This window comes from Choloepus didactylus, chromosome 25 (genome assembly GCF_015220235.1).
Source record: "Choloepus didactylus isolate mChoDid1 chromosome 25, mChoDid1.pri, whole genome shotgun sequence".
NCBI classification, from domain to species: domain Eukaryota; kingdom Metazoa; phylum Chordata; class Mammalia; order Pilosa; family Megalonychidae; genus Choloepus; species Choloepus didactylus.
Window position 1 is genome coordinate 9,742,552 of NC_051331.1, and position 18,715 is coordinate 9,761,266.

At 41.0% G+C, this 18,715-nt stretch overlaps 2 protein-coding genes across 4 annotated transcripts in view; one reads left to right on the plus strand and one right to left on the minus strand.

Moving 5' to 3' along the window:
- Positions 1-13,998, plus strand: part of LOC119520540 (zinc finger protein 596-like) — a 344,477-nt gene extending 330,479 nt beyond the window's left edge. Inside the window, exons 8-10 of the transcript XR_005214192.1 lie at positions 236-324; positions 10,656-10,893; positions 11,841-13,998. The gene's annotated coding sequence lies outside the window, so the exon portion shown is untranslated. The remainder of the gene's footprint in view (positions 1-235; positions 325-10,655; positions 10,894-11,840) is intronic.
- The window catches only part of LOC119520537 (zinc finger protein 596-like), an 803,197-nt gene that overhangs the window by 218,754 nt on the left and 565,728 nt on the right, over positions 1-18,715 (minus strand). The window lies entirely within an intron of this gene.

The following is an 18,715-nucleotide window of genomic DNA, read 5'->3' on the forward strand; positions in this document are numbered from 1 at the left end:
CATTGGTTAAAGAATTAGTATAACTGATCCCTTTTAATTATTATTCCCCTTTCTTCTGAGGTTATAGCACACTTAAAGTTTGTATATCAGCCCACTTAAGATTAGGCATTACAAAAATAAGTTAAACAAGTTTTAAATTTTCCTGGGATCCTCTTGATAATAGGGACCCAGTTCTTACAATTCTGTAGTTCTGAGGTAGAGAAAGGAATTTGCTCATACATTGTATCTATTTCAGCTGCCCTTGTGGGAAAAGACACTCTACCTGCCCTTGCCCTCGAGAGACAGAGACACCCTGCCTGAAGTTCACATCACTCATGATATGAGGTGGGAAGGCCATTTCAGGGAATTCATAGGCATGAGGGGCTTGTTCTCAGGTTTCTGACAAGGTGCCAGAGGGAGAGGAAGAGGAGGGAGTGGCCAAGTTGTAGGCTTGGATGGGGAAGTAAAGGGAAGTGCAAAAACTGCAACTCTACCAGGAGGGGGAGGGGGAGCATGGGATTCACAAACCTGGGCCTAGAAATCCTGGTCACTAATGTTTCTGCCTGGAGTTCAAAAGCCTCAATAGCCTGGGCCTGGGAATCTTAACCAGCACTGTTTTATACTGGGGACTAGGGCTTTCGTTGATTTCCTCTGGAGCTTTTAAGGAGAGGCTAGGGGTCTGGCTGGCAGTTAAAACTTCATGCCTGAAACATACTCCTGGGAGCTTTTTATTCTGAAATAGAGCCATGAAACCCTGTTCATATGGAATTTTATCTTATTTATTCTTTCTCTTACAAAATACATTTAGTTGTAAAATAACTTATTTTATTGATCAGTGTCTTGGCAAGTTGTGGCCATCCTCTAATTTATACTGAGTCTAGTTTATTTTGCGTAACCTTTTATGTTTGTTTTGTTGTTGTTGTTGTTGTCATGGGCTCATACCAAAATTGTTTTTAATGCTTAAGAATGCTATTTAAAAATTCATCCTTAATTTTCTTATATTGCTCACTTCTGTTGTTTCCATTAAAAAAAACACTTTTCAGATAACTTGAGATAAAACATGACAAAACATAACACGAAACAAAAACTTAACCAAACCACAAACAAAAATGAGACCAGGAATCAAAGCCAAATCCAAGGCAACCAAGACTTAATGGCTTTATGTGCCACTGAGTACCCAAGTAACCAAAACCTAACCACCCAAATTCAGTGACCTCCCTTAATACCAGGGGCTGCTTCCTGCCAAACCAAGTATCAATGACTTATCCCCCCATGCCTGTGGCTCTACCCACCAAAAACAGCTTTGGTATGAATTCAAGTGCCACTGGACACCCAAGCCAAGTGTGGTCTCCCACTTAAAGCTCCAGCAGTTTAGGTGTCACTGAAGAAACAGCTCACAAACAGAAGACAAGACCGAGAACAGAGAAATAAGGCCAAGGCTTTTACCAGCACACAAGTCATCCACATTCAGTCACTAAACCTGTTTTTCTCTGCAGCCACAGGTGTTCAGGTCCTGGATGTGGGGGAGGGGGCTAGAAATCCTCTCTAGGAGGTAAGTCTCTCCATCCACCACAGAGCTGAGAATCATGAATGTCCCATCTCAGGCACAGCCAAATGATGTCACAGCATACCAGGCTGAAGAGGAAAAGTTGGTTAATATACACTGGTGGAAGAATAGGGGAACATTTTCCAAATCAGTCTCCTCCAAGTGATTCTTTAATTGGGTAAACTCATTAGAGACAAAGAGAGCTAATCATTGTACTGAACATGTAACAGGAATTTCAGTAGTTTATCCTACTTTTTTTTAGGATTTACACTGGGAAAGATGCCTTGCAGTCTATGGAGAGAGAGGAAAGGCTGATTTCTATTTGGGAGGTTTCAGACAATAGAGTAAAGCTTATTTAGGTTTCTGGGCTGACTGACATTTACATATTGCTGTAGGGTGTTTATAGAATATGCACCATATAGCAAGAGGTACAGTTAAGTTTTTTTGCAGTATTTCACCATTCTGTTACGAACTAAATGCATATGCATGTATGAGCAATGAAAAATGAATTATATAATTTTAGTGAGTCCTTATACATGCATTTATATAAGCATTTAAAACTAGCATTGCCCAATATAAATAAGAAAGGTAAAATCCATGCTAAAAGTTTATTTTTTAAACTTTTCTTTATTTAGAAAGAAATATAGCAAAAACTTGTGAGAGAGACTGCAGAATAAATTAAATAGCTTTATATTTTAGTATCTTTAATGACACTTTTCTACTACCTTTTTAAAAGGTGACTCCCATTTTTATTTTGCACTGCATTTTGCCAATTGTGTAGCTAGCTCTGCCTCTTTGCCATGTGATTGGTTCAAAATGGGCATATGATTTATTCCAGGCCAATGGGACTGAGACCATGATTGCATTTTTTCTGGAGCAAGGAAACATGTAAACTGACAGTATACATATATCAAAAGCTTCTGGTGATCATTTGCTGCCTGAATATAAAAACAACCCAGAGGCCAGCTCAGCCCATAGATGAAAAGTTTCCTGATTGCATCATCTGGGCTCCTGGTCTCATGATAATAAATTCCCTTTTTGCTCAAAACAACTGGGATCAAGTTTCTATTATTTGCACCAAAACATTCCTGCTATTACAATCCCCTTGCCCAAAGGTCTTTGCTCTGTCCCTGCCCCCTTTGACTACATAATACAGGTGATTTATTTACATAAATAAATAACAGTTCATGCTGGCATTCTTGTCAGACCCATTTTCCCAGTATGCAATCTGAATAACCAACAGGTTCTGGCCAATCCAGTCTTCTCTTGGCTGTACCTTCTTATCTGGGACTTACTTCACAACACCCTTCTCCACCTAGAGACCCTTTATCTATGTTGATGTAGATGCAAATACACATCCTGTGCTTCAGTGCCCAGTAGGAATTTTCTTTCTCTGGAAAGATATTCCTGTTCTTAAACCACATTCTTCTCCACATTGCTTTAGAATTTGTTACAAATAAACACTTCATGTTATATCAATTATCCATTTCCCCTCACTACAGTAGATATGCTTCAAATGTATCTATATGTAGCACAGATACTACTACATACTTTCTAATCAAAAACATTAGTTGAACTCAAACTGAAGGGAAGGAACAACGGGAGGAAAATTCAAACTACTCAAGAAGGCAGGAAGAAGAATAAGAAGGCTTGATGAGCTGTGTTGGACCTCTGAAGCAGGCTGTTTCATGTCATTCTCAATTTAATGGTTCTCTTGGCTGTGGCAGTACAAAAAAATGACATTAAAGTGTCCTGTTATACTTTCCTTCTCATAAGCCAAGTGTGAAATGGATTTACGCCATTCCACATCCTACCTAGTTATGCCATCTTGCCTAACTTTTACTCACAGGTTCCCCCCAGTGAATGTTACGAGGAGACAAATTCCACAAAACTCTGCTCTTAGTTTTTCATGCCACAATTATCCAATTCTTAGGCAAAAACTAGCACTTGGATATAGAAAGTCTCATATTGTGCTCTAAAGGTTTTCACATTTAACAGAATGATAAATTCAGTGACAGCAAAATCATACCGTTTCATTTTCTTCTATCTTTCCCTCTCCTTTACTTCTGGAACATAGAAATCCAAAAGCACTAGTCAAAGTTTTGTCCTTTGACAAAGAAATGTAGAAATCTGTAGGCTTATAAGAGATCTGTCTGTAGATATCCTGGGGTGGGTTGAAGGATATGGCTGGGACACTGACATCTGCTATGGGTCCTGAAATACAGACATGATATACTGCTTCTATACAAATATTTATCTATTGTGCATCTGCTATGTGCTAGGCTTTTTGCTAGATTCAAAGATACAATGTTGAAATTAACAGAAAAATATCTCTAATCTAATAGAGGTTTCAGATTACTGGAAAGATATATGTAAACTAAAAATTTGTACAAATATATGTATGACATGTTTTATGAATTTCAACATGTAATACATCTATATAATGTTGATTTGAGATTTAAGGAAGGCTTCATGGCAGAAGTGAGGTTAGCGATGAAGCCTGAGATAAAAGTATATTGGTAGATGCTTGTGAGTTTTAAAAAAATAGAAATATAGCTGAAGGGCAGAGACAAAAGGAGGATGTTGTAGGAAGTAAGGCTAGAAAAGCAAGCAGGGGCCAGATTCAGGGTCTTATGAGCTAGGTTTAAAATTGTAGTCTTTATCATAAGACAAATGAAATGTCATGGAAAGGTTTTAATAAGGGATACTGTGGCAAGAAAAACTGTATGTTTTGAAAAAGTACTCTGCCTAACTTCTGTGATTGGCTAGAAGAAGCACTTGAGTGGGTGGGACAGTTCCCTTTAGGGTCCATAAGTGGTGCAGTGGAGTAATATTAGTACCTGTTCCTGGACAGTCATAGAGATAAGAAGTATGTGAACTGAAATATAATTGATAGGACTTGGTGATGATTAGATATGGGAGAAAGAGTGTCTCCTTCTGCTTCTACTTCTGAAGTTTGCTCATTGGAGCCCCATAATGTACCCAGACCATAATACATGCCATCCCCCCAACCACCAACACCACAACCACAGACACAACTGATTTAGGTAAGGGAAAATTATTTCACTTTGGACATGCTGTTGAGCCAACCAAGGAGAGATGTTGAGTAAGCATTTGTGAGATTAGCAGCTCGTAAGAGGGTCTGGCCAGTAGATGCAAACCTGGCATATTCACATTTAATTGCCCAGGAAAGCCCTAGTCATATTTGAGATTGCCTGGGAAGAGAATAGTTCAGATGAGGTCTTTGAAGAACTTGATTGCCCACAACTTAAACCCAACATAGAGCTGAAATCAATTTTCTCCTATGAATGTTTATGTAAATATTTTTGAGTTATTTTTATATATAACTTGGAAGGACAGTGCTTTGGGGGGTCTGTCTTTTATTTTCTTTTTCACATTGGTTCAATTTCTCAATCTCTCAGAGGTAATTTTATTTTTATCTCTGACAAAATTTCCACCCAAACACACAAAACACACAAGCAAGTCTCATACACTTTAAAAATCTATGATAAAGGTTAAGATTAACACATCTTGAATTATTATAATTTTTAAAAGTCCATTTGACAGTGATCTCTAGTAAGTTTCTCCCTTCAGACCCCAAAATTTTTAAATGCAAGTTAATTATCTCATGAGCCATAATGGGAAATAACATTAAGTGGAAGGAAGTCACAGAGTTGTCAACTGAAAAAAAAAAAATCCTGAAACAAAACAACTTCTTACTTTAGGTAAATAAAGTGAAAGGTGAAAAAGAAAAACCTTTTTTTAAAGGTGTGCAAAACAAAGAAAACAACAGAACATACCAAATGAATGATCTGTATCTTACCCCCTTATATTATAGGGGAGAAAATAAATTTAAGTGATGTTAAGTGATTTCTCCCAAAGTCACAGAGTCAATAATGAGCAGAGCCAGGATTCCCATCAGGCTGGGTCTTGAAGAGACCCGATTTGTCTTCATGACCCTCTCCCACCTTTATTTCTTTTTCTGGTAACCTCCCTGTGAGTTCCTCTGTTAAAATGAGTTTCTGGTCTATCATGTAGATTCACTGAAGGGTCATTATTCTAAATACAAAAAAGGTGTGAATTGGGAAGCTTATATTTGTATTTTCCTGTTATCACCTGTTTATCAGTTAATTTAAAAAGCAATAATGACTTTTCTGAACCCCTGAGGGCTGTCTGGAAGAAGGTCTGTGCTGTGCTGTGCCTGACTGGGGGTGGAGACTGAAGCTATTTTCAAACCTGTTTTGGAGGTTGGTTTCAGCATGGGAAGTTATCGAGTGGTGTTTTTGTCACTTTAAAAACTCTTAAGTTTTCCCATGTCTCCTGGAATAAATATTCATTGCATGCTAGGTTCACTCAAAACATTTTATTCAGTATGAAAACTCAGAGCCCCATGGCTCATCCACTGAAATTATTATATTCTAAGTATTGTTAGTACAATCCCCACTTGTTTTTCCTCTTCACATACCTGGTATTCTGGACAAACTATTGCTGTCAGTTAACATTTGCTGCAGAAAATATCCTGTCTCTACCACTTCTCACTTCATTTCCATTATTTTATTGTTATTATTATTTAAATGGTCTCCTAGCATAGAATGAACAAATATACTTCTCAGCAACCCTTTTGTAAAATCATTCTGAGAATGCTGTTTGCCTCCATTGCTTAAGTAATGGGCATGCCTGGGTGATTTTTGACTCCTACTGGTGGTAAATCTCAGTCTTCGTTTGCCAAAAGCAAACCAAGTAGTTGGAATAGTTGAAGATTAAAGTGTGAGCTCTTTAAGAAAAATTGCAGGTGAGAAAGGGAGAGAGAGAAAATATATGCATAGCAAGAATAATTGTGAATCTCCCAACTTAGAGTTTGTGGGAACCCCAGGCACAGGGCATTCAGCAAGGGCCTTGAAGATTGCACACAACAGCTTGCATGACCTAGGTGCGTTGAGGTTTGACCTATTCTTGTAATATCAGATGTTAACTGAATCTATACCTGAAACTAGCTCCTCCCTGAGATTCCATGAGATACTGTTTTCTCTATAATCCTCCTCCTTCCTGTTGATTACTATCAACCCTCCCTGTGTTGCAGGACACTGCTCCCTGCCTTATGCTCTCATGCCCATTGGAATGTCAAGCCCTTATAACCAGCTTATTCAGCCCCCCAAATGGTGGACTATTTCCACATTGTGCTCTGAATAGGCCGCCATTCAGAGCAGCTCCTGAATCCATCCAGAGAAGCTCCTAAATTCTGGGCAACATGACTGACTTCCATTTTTTCCCTTGTAAGCCCTGAATAAAAATTTCATGCCTCTGAACATGCCTGGCATCTTCTCTGGTCTTGGCAGCAAAGGCCCACTTGGGCCATGACAATTGGTGAGCTGCCAACCTGGAGACTAAAGAAATGCCAGGCGTTGGTGACATGAACTTGGGGAAGGGAAAGGGGAGGTCCCTAGGATGGATATTGGGGTGGCCTGAGATATGTATATGGGGAGGGATGGCTATCCTCCTAGATGAATGGGGCCCACCGAGAGAGTATGGAGGCACATACACCTCCCCAGCTGGACTAATAGGCATCCTGCAGCAAGATGCAAGATTATTGGGAATTCAAAAACAGAAAAATTATCATCAGTCGTCTGCCACAATAGGCTGACCATTGTTAGAGGCTGTGCATGCTGCCACAGAGAAGGCTTTAATAGCTAAAGTGGCAGTGTGCTGTTTAGAAGAGGAATTGAAGTTAGAGAGACATATGCAGTTGACCCAAGTAGAATTAAAGGATGCTTTGAATGAAAGATTAAAGTGAGTAGATAGAGACCTAGAAACTTTGACCTGTCGCTATGCTAGAGTGAAAGGGCAGAAACTGCATAAAGCCCAAGTCAGGTGCATTTTAACCTCCCCTGATTGGGATCCAAAAATATGGGATCCAGTGGATTTTTCCTCAGATGAGGATGGCCCACCATCAGAGTGGGATCAAGAGGAGGACTGCAAGCTTGTTCATCCTCTGGTCTGATGCAAAGTCAAATCAGAGCATGTCACAATTCCTACTGAGGCAGGCAGAGAGAGGGAGGGTGCTGCTAAGGCAATTCCTTCCACATCTACTTAGCAGAATGTGCTTGTTACAATGCGGGACTTTTCCACAGCTGAATTAAGAGATATTGGGCATCAACATAAACAAAAACCTAGGGAACCCTTAGCAAATCAGCTGCTGTAGCTGTGGGATGATGTTGCTGGTAGTACCTTGCTCTTGGCATGAGATGAGCAAACTATCCTGACACGTCACCCACCTCTCTCTATGCCAGTGCATGTATCCCCTAGCCCCTAGCATGGAAACACGTTCACTACCTGATTGGCCTATATGTCAATCTAAAGAAGTCTCGCCTAATGAAGGGGACCCACCCCACCTACCCCCTCAGTGGAGCACTATAGATGAGTGCCAAGACGTACTACAGGGGCTGGGAATGAAACACTAAATATATGTGCCAGGTGCCACTGAGCTAGATGATGTACCCTTCACAGCAGGGCTGTGTGGGACAATTCTGCAAACTGCTCCTAACCAATGGTATGGAACATTGATGCCAACTCTTAATCACCTAATAGGAAGGCCTTTGTCTTAAGGAGCCCAGGTAATTGCCCAACTAGTTGAAATGGACCACCTGAGGTCATATAAAGCTGCAGTTAGAGCTACTGGTCATGTCCTCAGGGGGCAGGATGGCCCAAACCAAGTGTCCCATAGACAAATGTGGGCAGACTTGGTGGCTGCCAGGACAAAAACAGAAGAAATTGATGGGCAGCCAAATACAGTGTTAATTAAGCTATGGAGTAGGTTACCTAAGGAGCAAAGGTTTACTAAGCCAGAGGTGAGAACTCTGGAAGAGGATACTATTTCAAGCTACAAAATCTATGAACCCCAGCCTATGCCTCATAAGGAGCCTTCTGCTCCTCCAGACAAAGAGGTCTGGGAGGCTCCCTTCCCCCTAGATTAGGGGTGGAGCCAAGATCCCCAAGTGAGAACAATTCATAGGGACACTGGGGATTGTCGGACACACATAGAAACAACTATTTTCTGGTCCCCAACCAATGAGCATAGAGTTTTGGCTCTAGTTGACACTGGAGCTGAATGTAGTCTAATACATGGAAAAAGACCATGAACCAGAGGCCCCACATTAACCATTGCTGGGTATGGGGGCCAAGGAATTAAAGCAACAGAGGTGGGTAGTAATGCAAATTGGCTGAGTGCCCCCTCAAACTAATATGGTGTATATATCCCTATTCCAGTGTATATACTAGGAATTGACATTTGCAAAATATTACCTTGCAAAATACTATACGGGAGTTTAGCCTCCAGTGTCAAGTAATCAAAGCTGTTCTCAGGGGCCATGCTAAATGGTCACCAATGAAGGTGCCTCCTCCCAGATGCAGGGTAGCAGTGTGCCAGTATAAGCTGCCTGGAGGCCATCAGGTGATCACTGCCACCATAAAGGAGCTGGAAAGGGTGGGCATCATTGTCCCCACTCATAGTCCTTTCAATAGCCCTGTTTGGCTGGTAAAAAACATGATGGGGCCTGGAGGATGATTATTGATTATAGAGAACTGAATAAAGCAACAACCCCTTTGTTTGCTGCCATGCCAAACATTGCTACTCTGCTACAAGACATCAGTACACAATTAGGCCTGTATCATTTTGTGTTGGATCTTGCCAATGCCATTTTCAGCATTTCTTTGGATTCTTTAGCCAGTCTGCATTTGCCTTCATGTGGGGAGGACAATAGTGGACTTTCACTGTGTTGCCACAAGGGTATCTCCACAGTCCCACCATCTGCCATGGACTGGTGGCACAAGATTTGAAGAAATGGACACCCCCTAAGAATGTCGCTATGTTTCACTATATTGATGATATCATGCTAACCAGTAATTCTCTTCCAGAACTAGAAATTGTCAGTAGCACAGTGGTGACCCACCTTGAAAGTCAGGGATAGGTGATAAATGGAAGCAAATTACAAGGGCCTGGACAGTCTGTCAAATTTTTGGGTGTTATCTGGTTGGGTAAGACTAAAACTATTCCTTCTGCTGTTATTGATAAAGTGCAAAATTATCCTACCCCATGCACCCACAAGCAATTAATGGCTTTCCTTGGTATGTTAGGCTATTGAAGACCTTTTACACCCCACTTGGCACAAATTCTAAAGCCTTTGAACTTATTAGTTCAAAAGGGGAAAACATGGGAATGGGATGCCCCCCAACAGGCTGCCTTTGAAAGGTCTAAGCACACTATAGCACAGGCACAGGTTTTAAGGGGAGTGTACCCCAATATACCCTGTGAATTGGATGTGGCCAGTGCTAATATTGGCTTTGGGAGGGGTTTGTGGCAAAGGCAACAGGCTAAACATGTACTAATTGGGTTTTGGTCCCAACTATGGAAGGATGCAGAACTCAGCCCTTTGGAAAAGCAATTGTGTGCAGCTTATAATGCTCTGGTACAAGTTGAAGGGCTAACTCAAAGGTGCCCAGTGACCTTACAAATAGCCATTCCTATAAAGGGGTGGATATGAGATACTGTAAACAAACCCTATTCAGCAAGTGCTCAGCTGAGCATGCTGACAAAATGGACAGCCTACCTCCTGCAGCATAGCATTTTTAATAACAGCCCTTTGAGTGCAGAAATGCATGACACTTTAGGACCAGCCTCCTCTGTGGAAGAGCAGCATGCCTTGCTTCCTGTCAATCCTCCTGAGGTGGCTCCTCCCATGCCCACCATTGGCAGACAAGGAAACATACCTGAGTCTGCACAGTATACTGATGGGTCAGCACATGGGCAACCTGCTACCTGGATGGTCGTGGCTGTCCAGCCCAGTACTGACACCATCTGGTGGGAGACTGGAACATCACTAAGCAGCCAGTGGGCTGAGCTGTGGGCTGTATGGATGGTCATTGTCCATGAACCAGGGGATGCTTTGACTTTGTACAGACAGCTGGGCTATGTACCAGGGCTGTGTAGGGATGGCCACCTGGAAGCAAGAACAATGGACAGTTGTTGGCCATCCCCTCTGGGGAAAGGAAATGTGGGAAGACATCTGGACTGCCTGCCACAAACACAAGGTAACTGTTTTTCATGTCTCTGCCTATAACACCAATTCATTACCAGGTAACATAGAAGCTTATGCCCTAGCAAAACTCTGCAGTCTAGCAGGAACAACACATGCAGGTGCTGAGTGGCTGCATCAGAAAATGGGACACCAAGGATATCAGACCCTGTGGAGGATGGCACAGCAGTTTCGACTACCCACCACCAGACACCAATTAAGAGAAGTACTGCAACAGCCCAGGATGCTTCCTCATTGACTTGGGCACATTGGCAGGGACCAGATCGCTGTCACTTGGTGGTGAGTAGATTATATTGGCCTCCTTCCTCTGTCTGAAGGGGTGAAATACACCTTCACTGCAGTAGATACAGCAGCAGGACTGCTGCTGGTCTTCCCAGGAGGCAAGGCCAACCAACAGGCTACAATACATAGCCTAGAAAAGCTGAGTGCATTCTTTGGGGTTCCCACACTTGTGGACAGTGATAGAGGGACCCCATTTACTGGGTGGCTAACCCAAGCCTGGGCTGCTGAGCATGATGTCCTCTGGACATTCCGCCTGCCCTACAACCCCACTGTGGCAGGGTTGGTTGAGAGACTGAATGGCCTTTTAAAAGAACACTTGAAGGGTGATAGAAATTCCCTGCAGCAATGGACTCTATGACTGTACTCAACACTAATCAGTGTCAACTCCAGGCCTAGGACAGCTATCACTGCTCTAGTTGAGATGGTAACTGCTGGGCCTGTGCAAGGTTTGCAGATCAGGTAAAGGGACCAGAGACCTTTAAACTGCAGTGAGGTAACAATAATAATTTACCCTTGCCTATGCCACAAGCACTAGAAATTGGGGAAAATAAGGTCAACTGGACCTGGTCCTGGCCAATGCAGCCTCCATGGCTGGGTGTCCTAAGCCCATGGGGGGTTGAGATCACCCAAAACCCAAGTATTAGACCACAATTTATTCAAAAAATGCCAAAGTTATATACATTGTTAACCTAGGGTCCCCTAAACCTCAAGGTACTATATGCATGACATCATGGACTCTTATTATGTCTAGGTTAACCATGAATGCAACCCCTGGGGGTCCTGTGAAACCCCAAGGGGAAAAGATATGGTATTTAAGTCCCCCTCATAATGCCCCCTCACCCAGGACACTGTTATCTACTGATGGAAGTGTAGCTTATATATCATTAGACCACCAAGATTTACCTCTTATTGTACCCCATAAACATCTTTCTTTTTGCCCCTAGCACTATAGGAAACACATTTCTACAGTGGGCATGTGCAGTAACCTCCGCACATAACAGGTCTCAGTGCTGAATATGCACTGAATTACTGTTGTCCAGCACCACTAGCCTCCTGTGGACCATCACTTCTGTCAACCAGAGAACTTGGGATGCCACGCTGATGTGGCAACATGCTCAACAACAGCAAGAGTGGAAAGACTTCTTCCCTTTCTCTGCATCACCAAATATTTTTCCCTCTAAGATTGAATCTTATTTTTACATATATTCCCTAGTCTGGGAGCAAATTAATAAATCCTGGCCTATATTTGGGTATTTTTTACAAGATGGTTCAGGATGGCTCACTGCTGAGGCTGTAATCATAAATAAAGTGGCTCCAGTTTGTATGGAGCATACTGAAGGGTATAAAGAAATGGGGTGGCTGCCTCCTGAACTCTGTGGCATGAACATCCACCTTCAAAAGGATAGCTATTTTCAGTGGCAAAATGTTAACATTATCCATGGAGCTTACTCATCCCCAAAGGGATGACTCTGGACCTGTGGGCAGAATGGCTGGCTCTACCTGCCCTATGACTGGATTGGATGATGCACCTGGGGACAACCCTAGGTGACTATGACACTCTACCACATACATCCAGCAATTGGGAAATGTTAAAAACTAGATATAGCATAAAATGGGCTGCCTGGTGGTTTTATCCTTTCTCTTAGCGCCAGGTGGTGTTGCCATAGAAACTGAAGAACATATAGCTGCTTTAGTTAACCACACCACACAAGCACTCAATGAGTCAAAATTAGCTATATCATTGCTTAATGATGAAACTACACAATGTAGGAAAGTAATCTTACAAAACAGAATGGCTCTGGATATTTTAACCAGATAGTACCTGTGCTTTAATTAATATTCAGTGTTGTATATATGTACCTGATAACTCACAAAATGTAACCCAAGTTCTTAATCACATACCTGATCTTATACAAACTATTGAAAACATATCTGATGATCCTTTGTCTAAATGGTTTAATTCTTTAACTTGGCCATGGTGTCATTTGATAATAAGATTACTGTCCATATGTACTGGTTTACTTGTACTCTGCTGTTCACTGTATTGTTGTGGATTATGGATGCAATGTCTGTCCTATGGTCAATGCAAATTGCTGTGTGGAGGTGGATTGTGGGAACCACAGTCACAGGGCATACATGACGGGCCTTGAAGATTGCACACAGCAGCTTGTGTGACCTAGGCCAGTTGAGGTTTGACCCATTCTCCTTGTAATATCAGATGCTAACTATAATCTATACTCAAAAATAGATCCTCTCCTAGATTCCCTGAGATACTCTTGTCTCTATAATCCTCCTCTTCCCTGTTGATTACTATCAACCCCTCCCTACATTGCATGACACTGCTCCCTGCCTTATGCTTTCATACCCATTGGAATGTCAAGCCCTTATAACCAGCTTATTCAATCCCCCAAATGGCAGACTATTTCCATCTTGTGCTCTGAACTGGCCACCATTCAGAGCAGCTCCTGAATCCATTGCGAGAAGCCCCAGAATTCCAGGCAATGTGACCAATGTCCATTTTTTCCTTTGTAAGTAAGCGCTGAAAAAAAGGTTCATTCCTCTGAACATGCCCAGGATCTTCTTTGGCCTCTCAACAGCAAAGGCCCATTTGGGCCATGACAGAGTTTTGTGCATAATCTGTACACATGTATAAATATTTCTTCAGTGCTGACTAATCACTTTGCTGATTACTAGCATTATTTCATTTAATCCTCAACCCCCATTCCAAAAAAAGTAAAAGTAATAAAAATAACTCCATTAGAACAAGGACCTTATCTGTCTCATTCATAGCAATTCACTTTAATAGCTTGCAATCTAATACAGAGAGCAGCAAACCAGAAAGTACAAATTTATCACTTTATGGAAAGAGAAAGAACTATGGAAAGATGAAGCAAAGAGACCTAAGGCATTCTAATACATACAGCAGTGTCTTCAGAGTTCAGTTAGCACAATTCAATTTCCAAGTGGTCCTCATCTCTAGTTGCAAACTTAGACTAGATGAGGACTAGATTCTGGAAGTGGAAACCTGACCTAAATACTCCCACCCTTTGAGGTACTTTCTGAATATCCAAGCCAGATCTTTGATGCCATCTCTGCGTAGTTCATTTACTGTGAACCATAGTGGAAAATGATGTTTCAAGAAGAAGAAGATTGGAACCAACAATGATGTCTTTGAACACATGACTGATCAACTGAGCTATGGTGCTTCCCCACAGTGAAACAGCTATTCAGAAGAATGAGCTCTTTTTGTCTTATGCTCTGCAGTAAGTCATGCAACAGGGACAGTGCTAGTGTGGAGGAGGAAACAGATTCCTGTGCAATGCTTTCTCACTCCAGCAGTGGCAATTTCAACCTTTAGCAACAACTAAATCCAGCTGGCAGTTCTCTCCACCCTTGCAGAACTAGCTTCATTATCCCAAACCCTTCCCCCAGATGCCAGATCCCCCACAGGGTTTACCCTCTAAGTTCAGAGATGCTGGTACTAGCTGAGCAGAGCCCTCTTTGCAAGTTTGGGTTTCAGCAAAATGGGGCCACTTTTCTAAATTTCTAAGTTTTAATTGCACCAAAGTCTTTCCTTTGTTCTGTCAGACTTAGTAGTGATGGCTTCTTCCTACAGTTCCTTCCTCTATAGTTCTTTAAAGTTCTTTTTACCCTTTCAGTTACCTAGTTAGCAAGTTTACACCTAGTTAAAAATTCTTTGGATCAAATTATCTTATTAAAATAAAAAATAATGATAAAGTGATTTCACAGTTTATATCCATGGGTGAGCCTGTTCATTAGGCAATATGAGCCAGCTGTGAGTAACATGTAACCAGCTCTTATAGGGCTAGATACATGCACCTTGAAGGAGCAGACACAATAAATTCTAGATTTTGGAAATACTCTTGGGTGTGAATGAGCTGGAGGACAAGACATCTTAAATTCTGCACACAAAGGAACAGATATGGTAAAGAATGGGAAAACATGAACAGGGTCTAAGGAACCGAATGATAACATGAAGTTCAGGAATATACATGTTACAAGTGTCCCAGAAGGAGAAGAGAGGGGAAAAGTGGCAGAAAGAATAATAGAGGAAATAATCAATGAAAATTTCCCAATTCTTATGAAAGACATAAAATCACAGGACCAAGAAGCACTGTGTACCCCAAACAGAGTTGATCCAAATAGACCTACTTCAAGACACTTACTAATCAGATTTTCAAATGTCAAAGACAAAGTGAGAATTCTGAAAGCAGCAAGAGAAGAGCAATACATCACATAAAAGAGAAGCTCCAAAAAACTAAGTGTGGATATCTCAGCAGAAACTATGGGGGCCAAATGGAAGTGGTATGATATATTCAAGATAATGAAAGAGAAAAACTGCCAATCAAGAATCCCATATCTGGTGAAAATGTCCTTCAGTAATGAAGGAGAGTTTAAAATATTTACAGATAAACACACATTGAGAGAGATCATGAACAGGAGACCTCTACAGGAAATACTAAAATGAATGCTACTGACAGATAGGAAAAGACAGGAGAGAGCAGTTTGGAGAGTATAGAAATGGAGATATCAGGAGATAGAAAGGGTTTAGTGATTTGGCATGTGATGTAGGATTATAGAATGGCCTGGAGGATTGACTTCATAGATCTAGGAATGGATAGCACAATACTATGTGATGGTAGCCAAATGTAGGTGCACAGAAAAATGATGACTGTTAACACATTTGAAAGATGAGAGTTAGGGGTATGTATGACACCAGAAGGAAAGATGGAAGATAAAGATTGGGACTATACAACTTAGTGAAACCTAGAGTGGCCAATGAGTGTGATTAAATGTACAAATAGAATAATGTTTTTGCATGAGGGAGCAGCAAGAAGGAATGAAGTTGTGAGGTATGGAGCTAGATAAATGGACCATGAATATGGTAGGTTGAGTGAATAAGCCAGAAATGAAAAGACAATCATTGGTGTGCCTCAATAATTTGGAGAAAAAATAATGTGCAGGCTCTAGGGTTGAGTCTGGGAGCATGGGTGATGAGGAGAGGGCTTATGTAAGGGTCCCTAGACTGTGAGCTCTTGCAGCAGTCACTTCTATTCATGAGTTGTAAGAGTGATTTCTAAAGTTTGAATTCTGAACTGTTTGTGTGTGACATGGTCAGTCCCTGGAGCTTCAGATTTCTCTGAGATGTCTGAGACTCAGAGACAGAGTTCAGCAGCCATGAGTGTTGGTATTTTTCCCAAGAATCAACTGTTAAAGAGACCAAAAAGGAAATCAGACCTTGATTGGACATATGAACAAAATGGAATTGGTTGAGATTGTGGTATATCAGACTAAAGGGTAGATGAAAATATTAATTGTGTTTTAAAATTTGGCTTCTGTGTGGGACCAAAGGAAGAGATGTCAATTTGGTGCAAAATCTACATTTTCTGCAGCACATTATATAATTTGACATGTACAGTCAGTTTACTCAAATATTGTAATTACATGGAACCTTGACAAGAAAGTGAGATCTTGTTGGTTTGTATGGGTTAGAATTAAGCACTGCTACAATGTAGAGTAATTTGGGCAGAGAATAAAAAGTATTTCCAAAACCCACTTCAGGGACTGGGGAAAATGTGGAAATATTAAACCTCCCCACCTGGGGAATTCCTGATATTCTCACAAGCATTGGTGTCTACCAGCTTGGTTGTCTGAGACTTCAATTTTGGGGCTTGTGCTTATGAAGTTTTTTAGTGCAAAGGAGAGGCTAAGCCTATTCATAATTGTGCCTGAGAGTCAGCCCCAGAGGGCCTCTTTTGTTGCTCAGATGTGGCATCCCTCCATAAGCCAACTTGGCAGGTGAGCTCACTGCCCTCCCCTTTATGTAGGACATAACCAAGGGATGTAAATCTCCCTGGCAATGTGGGTGGTGATTTCCAGGGATGATCCTGAACCCTGCAATGTGTGATTGAGTAAGCCATCTGGAGTAAAATAGGGAAGAGAAATAAAACAAGGTAAAGTTTCATTGGCTAAGAGATTTCAAGTGGAGTTGAGAGGTCATTCTGGAGGTAACTCTTATGCATTATATAGATATCTCACTTTAGTTTTTAGTTTATGAGAATAATCAGAAGGTAATACCTGAAACTGTTGGACTGTAATCCAGTTTCCTTGATCCTTGAAGGCAAGGATATAACTCTGAAAAAGTGTATAGAATCAGATCTCCCATTGTTTGACCTCTGTTAAAAATGACATATTTCTAAACCTCAAAGGATCCTTTTACACTGAGAACATTTCAGATCTGCAGAGTTTTTTTAAGGCATGCTTTATGTATTCGTTTCAAAGACTGTAGATAAAGGAGTTCAGCATGGAAGTGAACACTATGCACATCACCGAGGCTATTGCTCTTGCCCTTGAGTTTTGGGTGGCAGCAGAACTAAGATATACCCCAAGAATGGTACCAGAAAACAGGCACACTGTTGAGAGGTGAGATCCACAAGTGGAAAATGCTTTACACTTGCCTCCAGCTGCTGGAATCCTCAAAACAGAGGATACAATCTTAGAAAGAGAAAAGGATCCTCGCAACTGGAATAATACCTGCAAGTCCAGCTTCAAAATATATCACTAGGTCATTGAGAAAACTGTCAGAACAAGCAAGTTGTAGTACCTGAGAAAGTTTACAGAGAAAGTGGGAGATTTCCACCTCTCCATGAAAAGACAGTTGCAAAATCATTAAGTCATGTATGAGAGAGTGCAGAGAACTCAATATCAGGATGCCAACAGCAGGAGACCACAGAGCCAGGGATTTGTGATGACCGTGTAATGTGGGGGATGGCAGATGGCTATGAAGCAGTCATAGGCCATCACAGCCAGGAAGAAGTTGTCTAAAACTGTGAAAGGCATGGAAAATTATATATGGTTGAGGTAGTTCTCATAAGTTATAATTTTTCTCTCCATCTGGATGTTCAATGGCATCTTTGGGACTGTGGTGGAGGGTGAAACAAATATCTCTTAAAGACGGGTTAGCAAGGAAGAAGTACATGGGTGTGTGGAGGAGGGAGTCAGAATTGATGGCCTGGATAACAAGCAGCTTCCCAATTAAAGTGGCCAGATACATCATCAGGAACAGCCCATAAAGTAATGGCTGCACTTCTGCATCTTCTGAGAGTTTGAGGAAGATAAATTCTAACACATGTGTTTGTTTCTTTTTTGTTCCATGTAGTTGATTGAACTGCTGGAAATGAACCCAGAGCAATGCAAATTTAGCCACAAGCAGGTACCAGCAAATTAACATAAATATTATCATTCATATGGTGAACAGATTAAATTCATTTATTCTTATTTGTTATGTATAGATCTAGTTTCATGTATCTGAAAATATCAAGGTAAATAAATATTCCTCCTCCTCCATTATGCTGTTGCTGACTAGCCATCCTTGTCCACAAGTGTAAACTTTTTTCCAAGGCAATATTTCCCACTATAAACTGTCTTAGACTATTTTATTCAGCAAATTATTTCACCAGTTATTTTGTACCATATGATGAAAAAATGGATATTGGTGATGATACCACAGTATTTTCAATGTTTCAGTATTTTCTATTTTACCAAATTGCACAGTTGAAAATGGTTACAGATTAGAAATTTTAAGCTACATATACCTTACTACAATAAAAAGTTTCAAATAATTAACTAATTAATTAGAGGTGTTATATCTTGATGGATTAGAACACAAAATATTGTAAGATGCCATTCTTTCCCAATCTGACCTAAACATTAAATCAGTCCCATTCTAAATTCCAGCACTTATAGTTTTTGGATATTTACAAACTAATTCTAAAGTTCATATGGATAAGCAAAAGAC